This window comes from Astatotilapia calliptera, chromosome 1, assembly GCF_900246225.1.
Source record: "Astatotilapia calliptera chromosome 1, fAstCal1.2, whole genome shotgun sequence".
Lineage (NCBI taxonomy): Eukaryota > Metazoa > Chordata > Actinopteri > Cichliformes > Cichlidae > Astatotilapia > Astatotilapia calliptera.
In genome coordinates this window covers 413,044-421,929 of record NC_039302.1, presented here as the reverse complement: position 1 = coordinate 421,929, position 8,886 = coordinate 413,044, and positions in this window count along the sequence as shown.

Below are 8,886 nucleotides of genomic sequence, written 5' to 3'. Positions count from 1 at the left end.
CTATGTGCCTATGTTCTTCAGAACTGGTGCCATAACCACAGAATTATAGACAGTAGAAGCCATGTCCATTGACTGAAGGTCCTTTTATCTACCTGGCGAGCTAATGGTAGTCGTAGTTATTGTTGTTTACATCCCCATTGATGCTAATGTTAGCTCAGCCCTCAACCACCTCCAACTTGTCATCAGCAAACAGCAGCAAGAACACCCAAAGGGCATCCATGTTGTTGCTGAGGACTTCAATAAGGCACGTTTGACATCTGTACTCCCCAAATTCCACCAACATGTTAGGTTTCCTACAAGTAGGGACAGGACACCGGATCATGTGTACAGTGTACAAGGAGGCCTACAGGAGGAAGATAGAGAGCTTATACACACACAACAACCCCCACCAGGTGTGGAGAGGCATCCAAGCCCTCTCCAGCTTCAAAGGTCAGCCTGACACTAGCAGAGGAGCTGAATACCTTCTTTGCTCGGTTTGAGACCACCCTGCCCCTGACATCCCATTGCACCCCACTTACTACCTGTTCAGTACTTGTTTGCTTGTTGTAAGCAGAGATGGGCAGTAACGCGTTACTTCCCCATCGTGCGTGGGAAGAAAACTTCTTTTTACAGCGAACAAAACCCCTAAACAAGCACCGAGTAGCTACGACGTAATGGGAAACTCACAGAGAAACTCGCGGATTCTTCCACTGACCGCTGCGGCACACCTGCACCAGGGTAAAGCTCCGCCTACCCCACTCCTGCTTTACAGGTGAAAATAGAGCAACAGGACCGCTGAGTCTTTGACTTTATTTATTTTCTGCTGTGTTTTACTTGCATCTATTTGAAAGACTGAGTGTAAACACAAAAACTATTTTATTTAAAAAAAGTGATATCATATTTTTTGTACTATTATTTCAAATATTTATTTGGGGATGTACAGAGACAAAAGTATTGTCACTGTCCAAATGTTGATTAACTTAATTTAATCTAGCTTAACTGTCATTGGCACTGCTTTCTGTTGTGGATTTTTGGATGACATGTATACCTATATAACTACATGCATTATATACACTAACTATATAGACTATAATCTATAGATTTGCACTAAACATATATACTGTAACTTTCATGTAGCACAAGACATTTTGCCTTCACCATGCTTTATTAAGATGGTACAGTAACAGGGCAGTTAATGCTGGGGTGAGTTCTCCTGAATAATTCACTTCGCTCCAGGGACTAACACAATGCAACGTTTGCCCGTGTCATTACATATTGTGATAAGCCAACGCAAGGGTTTAATCAAAGGGTGCCCCTCTACGCATGGCCATTAGCCAGAGTCCTGACCGGCCCCGGGCCAGGACCTTTTGCTGGTACCTGACCCTGCACCTCCTTTTTTTGGCTGGAGGACAAGTGTAAAGTTACCCAGCAGCAGGGGGCAGGGTTATTGGTCCCTATATTAAGGGACCAGAGGACACCCCAGGGCTTTTCTCTTTCCATCTCTCTCTGTAGGCCTCTGCTGTCTGTGCTTAAGGCCCTACAACCTGGGGTTTACTTTGCTTGCTTTGCTAAGTGTTGTCTTGCTATTCTTTGTATGTACTTTCTTGCTGTCCATACGATTCAGTGTATTAAACTCTATTCCAAGAATTCTACTCTTTTCCAGAGTTTCTTTTTGAGTGAAGGATTTCAGTTGGATCTAAAAAAGCTGGATCTCCACATCGTTGGTGGGATGAGGTTGTCATGTTGGCTTTAAAATTTGCAACAAAAATTGGCGACCACGAAGGGACAAGGAATTAAGGTGATTGCTGGGAGCTTTTTGGAACGTCAAAAGCTTTTGCGCATCAAAGGACACCACGTGGCCGTTACGTAACGTAAGCAAAGTTTTTTTCTGCAGAATGTTGGTGTTGTCTGAGTGCAGAAGGGGGGTTCCCACCTTGTTTCCAAGTAGATTTCACCTAACCTTGAAAAGGATTTTAATCAAAGGGTCACTGTTATTTTAAAAAAAAGTGTTACACTGTAAGAAATAATGTTAGTTGCAGAAACTGAATGAGCAAAGTTTAATGCTGCTTCATATGTGTGTGTGTGTGTTTCCTGTAACTAGCTCTTGTGTGAACCGCTGAGGAGTGCGGGTGAGCGCTGTGTGTGTGAATGTGGGTATCTGTGTAAAGGTTGCTCTGCCCTGTGCTTGAGTTGGACTCCAGGGCTGTGTTGGGGGAGTTTGTTTTTTATTTTTCCGCTATTCTAAAGTGTCAAGGCTGAAGAATAGGCATTGTGAAGTAGAGGAAGTTGAAGTGATGAAGTGACAAAAAGTAAGGTATACGTAGGCCCCTTTAGGTGGATATGGCTGGAGACCTAGTCATTCATTCAGGTTGATAAATTGACAAAGGATAACTAGGTTAACCAAATGAATTACAAGGTAGATGGGCTGTTTAGGCCTTTGGGATATATGGTGATAAATTCCTAGCAAGTAACGCGGGGACTTGGGATTCCCAGTGGGAATCTGAGGGTCCACCGGCAAAGACAGTGTAGATGAATGAAAGCCGACATTTTTTTGCCAAAGTGGGTGGTGTTGGGTCTGTGTTTCCACAAGCCCCGCTAATTCTAGAGACTTATTCATCATGAAGAAAACAAGACAGTCGATCGATCAAACACTTGCCTGTGTCCACCACGAAAATGACCTCGACCACGACCTCCCTTGCTGCCCTTTTTATTGAGACACAGTTCACACAAAACACGTCAGAACAAAGCCACGCCCCCTTGGTTCTGAGACAAAGCATTTGTATGTATATGTGTGAACCTCTGTAAGAGTGTGTGTGTGTGTGTTATGTGAGAATGTGTGTGTGTGTGTGTGTGTGTGTCAGACCTCCTGCTGACCAAAGGGTCGTAAACCCAGGAAGTTTACATCAAAAGAAACAGATCTTTCAGATAGGATGTATCTACAATAAAACCTCCCCCAGCACAGAGTGGTTGGAGAGGTGGTCAGGATCAAAGCTTTGATCCTACTGCTTGAACTAAGACTGTACAAATTTAAGAAACACAATGGCAACATTCAACAATTAGACTTAACAGTGGCTGTAGCTCAGGTGGTAGAGCAGGTCACCTACCAACCAGGGTTGGTGGTTTGAGCCCGGTTGGCTCCAATCTACATGCCAAGTATCCTTGGGCAAGATACTAACCCCATGTTGCTAGCTGATCTATTTGAGTGCGAATGAAGGAGGAAGTGTTTAATTTTTGAGTCCAGCAATATCAGAGTGACTTTTAATGGCCAAGAAAGTAAAAGAATAAAAAAATAGCACTTTATATGTTTAAGGACTAATTTGCGAAATGCTGTCTTTAGCAAATCCAATGCAATTAAAACTCACATATGCAAAATTACTATTGAATGATTATTTCTTTTAATTTGTCAAGTTCAATACGTATTATGGCAATTCTTCTGCAATTATTTCAGGAATCAGGGTTTTGAATGGTTACAGGGTCAGCTGCATCTTGTCACTTTACGAGAAAGTTCAGCAGAAAAGCAGAACATTATTTATAATAATAAAGCCCCTACCATCTTGTTTGATCCTAAACGAAAAATTAAATTCAGCAGATATGGTATAAATCATGCTGCCAGTAAAAAACACACAAAGTTCCCTGAATAAGCAGTGTGCATCGTGCAGTTGGTGGAGGTACACAAGAACAGCGTTTGGAGGGGATGACATAGCCTTTTTTCCACTAAAAGCTGGTAATTAAAAATAAAACACATGGATCAAAAATGCAAAAATCTAAAGTTCAGCCTTTGGAAGTAAAATGATATCAGAAAAGTGATTATGGCTTAGACAAGAAGAAAGTAAAACATGAGAAAGTCAGAGATGTAGGAAGTCAGTTTAAGGAGCTGTTAAGTGTGTGGGACAAAGAAAGCTGTGGGTGAAAGAGGGAAAACTGTAAGTGAGAGCTAGCTATATAGTAAGCTATATAGGCGAATTCAAAGAAGAGGATAAGATTAAAGACAGTAACATGAGGTCAAGCTCAGAAAAGAAAAACTGGAACAAATGAAACAGTTACTTACGAACTGATGTATGCACACACTCAAAACAATGACTCTCCTGTTATGAAGAAAAAGAAATAACTCCTCACAGATGAAGGAGCTCACCAACTGAAGGGGAGAAACACAAATCACCAGTGGAAGACACCAGGCCAAGAGCCTGTGGAGAAGAGCAACACTGGCACTGCGAAGGCCTATGCCACCAATAAGGCCTGTGGAAAGGTGGAGTGGAGGAGTTAGCCAGAGAGTTCCTGGGCTTTCATGCAGTAAGGGGACGTCCAAGGGAAGATCCACATAAAGCTGAGATAGAGGCTGCTCCATCTCCTTGAGGCTAATGAAAGACTGTAACGGCCGAGGGCTGGAAAAGTGTATGAAAATACACTTTTAGTTAGCTGACGTATTCATTAACCAGCTGCGGAGCAACGTTTTGTGTCCTCTAAGAGCCAGCACAGTCTACCTCTGAATGTGGGCAGCACGATAACAACTGTCAAGAGAAATCTTCAGTACATGGACTTCGGTAGAGGTGGGAATCACCATACATCCCACGATACGATATTATCACAATACTTAACACACAATACGATATTATTGCAATTTTTAAAAAATATATTGCGACATTCAGATTCTGTACATAAAGGTAAACTTTATCAATATTCATTTTATCTAATATCAAAGTCTCACACTCAGTCTTTCTCTCATTTCAGTTTTATTGTTGACAAACTGAACGGTTTGTATTACAGTCTAGTCCAACTTAACTGAATGCAACCATCTGGTACAATTACAGCTATTCTGAACTATGCAATATGAAAACTATGCAGCCCCTTCAGCAACTGAAGAATTTGAAAGTAAATTAAAACAAAATATAATTTTGCATTAAATAAAAAAGTTTTACACTTAATTAAAATAAAACATGTCTTAAATTAAAAGAAGTAAACTGTCATGTTTATTGCTGCCAAAAAACAAGTTAAACACATTTGGACAGTGAAGGAATGTCAGGATTCTTGCTCAGAAAAAGGATCAACATGCTCTGAAGTCAGCATGGACAAATAAGTTGCAGACTAAAGGGGGAAGAACTTTCACCTAACTATGTGTGATATCTGCAGTTGACCAAATGAAACAACTACATCAGTAATGCTCCCAACAAACGAATGCGTTTAAATCCCTGGGCTCCACCCCTTGTGTTACTCTCCCAATAGGAAAAGAACACAAATAATAGGAATTAGGCCAGATGTAAACATTAGACAGGAGATCATTAAAGACATATTCATTACTAACACTCTTACATTAAAATATTATTGAAGGTTTAGGAACAGTTCAATAGGTAAAAGGCACAGACATGCCTCTTATTGACACTAGAACAAATACACAGACAGGATTAAACCCCAGTTAGACACGGGGCAGGTAAATTAGTATAGTTGTATAAACTAAACTTAAAGAAAGTATTAATCCAGAAATGACACCTAATGAACATCGCATTATTGAAGGGATGAGACGTACACATGGGGATTTACTAAAAGCTGGGGTACTGATGAAACTCAGGACCCCCAGTAGCACCATACTTTCTAAAGAAATGGGAAATTTAGACATCTGCTCTTTCTGACCCAGGTATGTCTCTCTTGGGGGTGGGTGTAAATGTGTGCAAAGGTATGAATCTGTATACAGATATGTCAAATAATCTATCTTTTATCTTTTTCAGTGCTGCTACATTTAGAGTAGTGGCAGCTACCTCTGCTCATGTATTGATGCTAATAGAAAGCATTAGTTAATAGGATGCTACTTGCAGCACTAAACCATCCACAGTGCTGTAATTCAGTGTGTGAGCAATTTGTAGTTCCTTTCAAAAGGAAGAAAAAAGATCAATGAATGCAGTGTGGAGATGAAAGAAACTGAGAAGCATATTGTCATTATCTTAACTGTATTAGCAAATGGGGGATACATCAAGCTTACCAGAGCTAAACTGATAACTCTGCCAACAAATAAACCAACAAAACAATTTAGGATAAAATCTAAATTCAGACAATTTGGAGGGAAAGAGGCCAAAAGCTCCTCCCATATAAAAACTGTGAGCAATCCCCAAATTAGAAAAACAGGGCCTAAATTTTCTTTCCCGTATGTTGCAGGGTCCAGTTGTCTGTGGACTGATTTGATTTGATATACCTTTATTAGTCCCACAAGCGGAAATTTCATAAATTGCCCAAATGCATATTGTATCAAAATCTGCTTGATTAAATAACTCTATTCTAGTTACAGTGTGCAGAGGTAGAGTTTGAACCACTGAGGGACATGAAGTCTGACCGGGCACTCGGCAATCAAGACGAAAGGGAGAACATTTCATTGGTATGGGGCAAACTGAGAAGATTAAGGTAAGGCAGGGTTAATGTAGCATGATTAAACCTCTATAAGTGAGCGGCTATTGACCTATTACAATACAAAAACTGTTGAAGTAGACTTTTTACCCTGCTATTTGTACTATTTGTTTGTCAGGAGGTCTCAGTGTTTATCATGGCCATCCAGGTGTATTATAAACATAAAAGCAATTACATGTATTATTTCAAGTTGAGGAAAATGGGGTGTGAAGTAATTTGTCTGCCTTGGAGTCCACCGCCCAAATATGTAACAAGGTCCATGATTATTTTCTATAAACTGAAATGACTGAGAACATTTGTATGATTAGTGCAACACAGCTATTTTAGCTTTTCTATGGCTACTTTACTTTAAAAACAAAGGGTGTCATGTTGTATTGTATTCAACTCAAGGTTAAACAGCACAAAGTCACAACACCTGTCATCTCTAGGCGCTTTATAATGCAAGAATTAACTACAATAATAAAACATTAAAAAACCACAATCAATTTTCTGACCCCCTATTAGCATTAACTTTGGAGAACGGGGGAAGAAGGAACTCCATTTTAACAGGAAGAAACATCCAGCAGAACTAGGCACAGGGGGGAGTGGCCATCTGCTGCAAACGAAGAGAATGAGAAGGAGATGCTGTGGAAGAGAACCAGAGATTGATAATAACTAATAATAACCCCAAAGAGATACCTAAAAACTAGAGGCCCATCTTCCCATTCTACTTTTAAATATTCTAGTAAGCCTGAAGTTTGAGGGTGAAGTGTTATAATGGAGAGATATAGTACTATAGGAGCAGGATGTTGAAATTAAATTACAGATTTAACCTTCCTGCCTTCTTGGGACCTTTTTGTGCCACTGCTATGTGTTAAATGGCTGCCATTTCCACTGTGTTCAGTGGAATATAACCAAACTTGCCACAGGATAGTTTTTACCTGTCAATGTTAATATTCCAGTGTGAATTCCTTAAATCAGCCTAAAATGGCTGAGCAGCAGAAATCCCCACACCCATCACCCTGGGGACCATTTTCTGCCCATTGACTTCCATTATAAACGCTATTTTTCAACCCCAAATTATCATCATATGATTTTATTTTTTCTTCTTTTCTTGGATGTCAATGAAGACTCAGGGCCTTGAAGTTTTAATTTTTAAATTGCAAAAAAAATGCAAAAAAAATAATGGCAGGTCAAAATGTATGTTGGTGCCAATCTTTGGTCCATCTAAAGGCCTACTTATAATGACAATCACATATTACTTCAACTGGTTTTTTGTGGAAATATTTAGTTTCGTTTTTTGGTTTTTGGGGCTTATAACACAGGGCGCTCATGTAATAACACTGGGATTTGAAGGGTTAAAACAACGAAAATATAATTAAAACTTTACATGAATATTTCAGGGAGAAGTAGTTTTACAAGGTTGGCTAATTTAAAGTGGAATAAAATATGGATATATGGTCTTTTTATGGCGTGGCTGAGAATGGTCCCTAGGGTGATGGGTGTGAGTTTTTTAAAGGATGGCAGGAGGGTTAACAAGGAGTCAGTGAATAGAAGCCAATAGCAGAAATATACTCTATTGTTCTAGTTCCTATCAATGTTTATGCTATAACAAATGAAATCAATTAAATGCTTTTCAAGGAGTTTGTATGACATCCAGATAATAACAAAGGACAGTTGGTCAGCCTAGAAGTAATAAATGCATGAACTCATGTTTCAACGCCACTCTGGGACAGGATGTTTCTAAGTGTAGTGATAGTGCAGAGGAACCCACCCGAGGGATTAATAAAGTTCTATCTTATCTTATCTTATCTTATCTTATCTTATCTTATCTTATCTTATCTTATCTTATCTTATCTTATCTTATCTTATCTTGTGCAGAATTGGAAGAAGGCAATCATCAATATGTGCATTGGAGTCCATACTGTGGTTTAAATGACTCCAAGAAACCTCACAGTGTTACTGGAGGCCAATGTAATGCCATCCAGAGTATCTGGTTAGTTACCATATATGTCTAAGATTTTTTAGGACAGCGTACAATAAACTCAGTGTTATCTACGTTTAGGAGCAAAAGGTGGTCATCCATATCTTTGTTTTCTGGAGGCATTCCTGCAGGTTGACTGACTGGTGTGTGTTGTCAGTGAACCTCTCATGCATAGATGAGATGGAGGGTGTCATCAGTATTGCAGAGGTATGTTGTGCCTTATGTGGTGTTACCTAAAGGAGGCATGTGTAATGTAAACAGAACTGGTCCTGGAGTAGGACCTTGTGAAGCTCAATGGCTAGTCATGTGTGTGTGAGGGGATTCTGTGTTTGCATTAACAAACTGGAGTCTGATTTGAACCACTGCAGGGCAGTATCTGTAATGCCTGCAGGATGCTCTGATCACTCTAATAACATATTATGGTCAACAGTATCGAACATAGGGATGAATCCATGGTCAGAAGCCTTAAGAAGATAATTTTTAACTTTCACCAAAGCTGTTTCTGTGCTGTGATGAGCTCTGAAACCTGACTGAATATCTTTAAATTAACCATT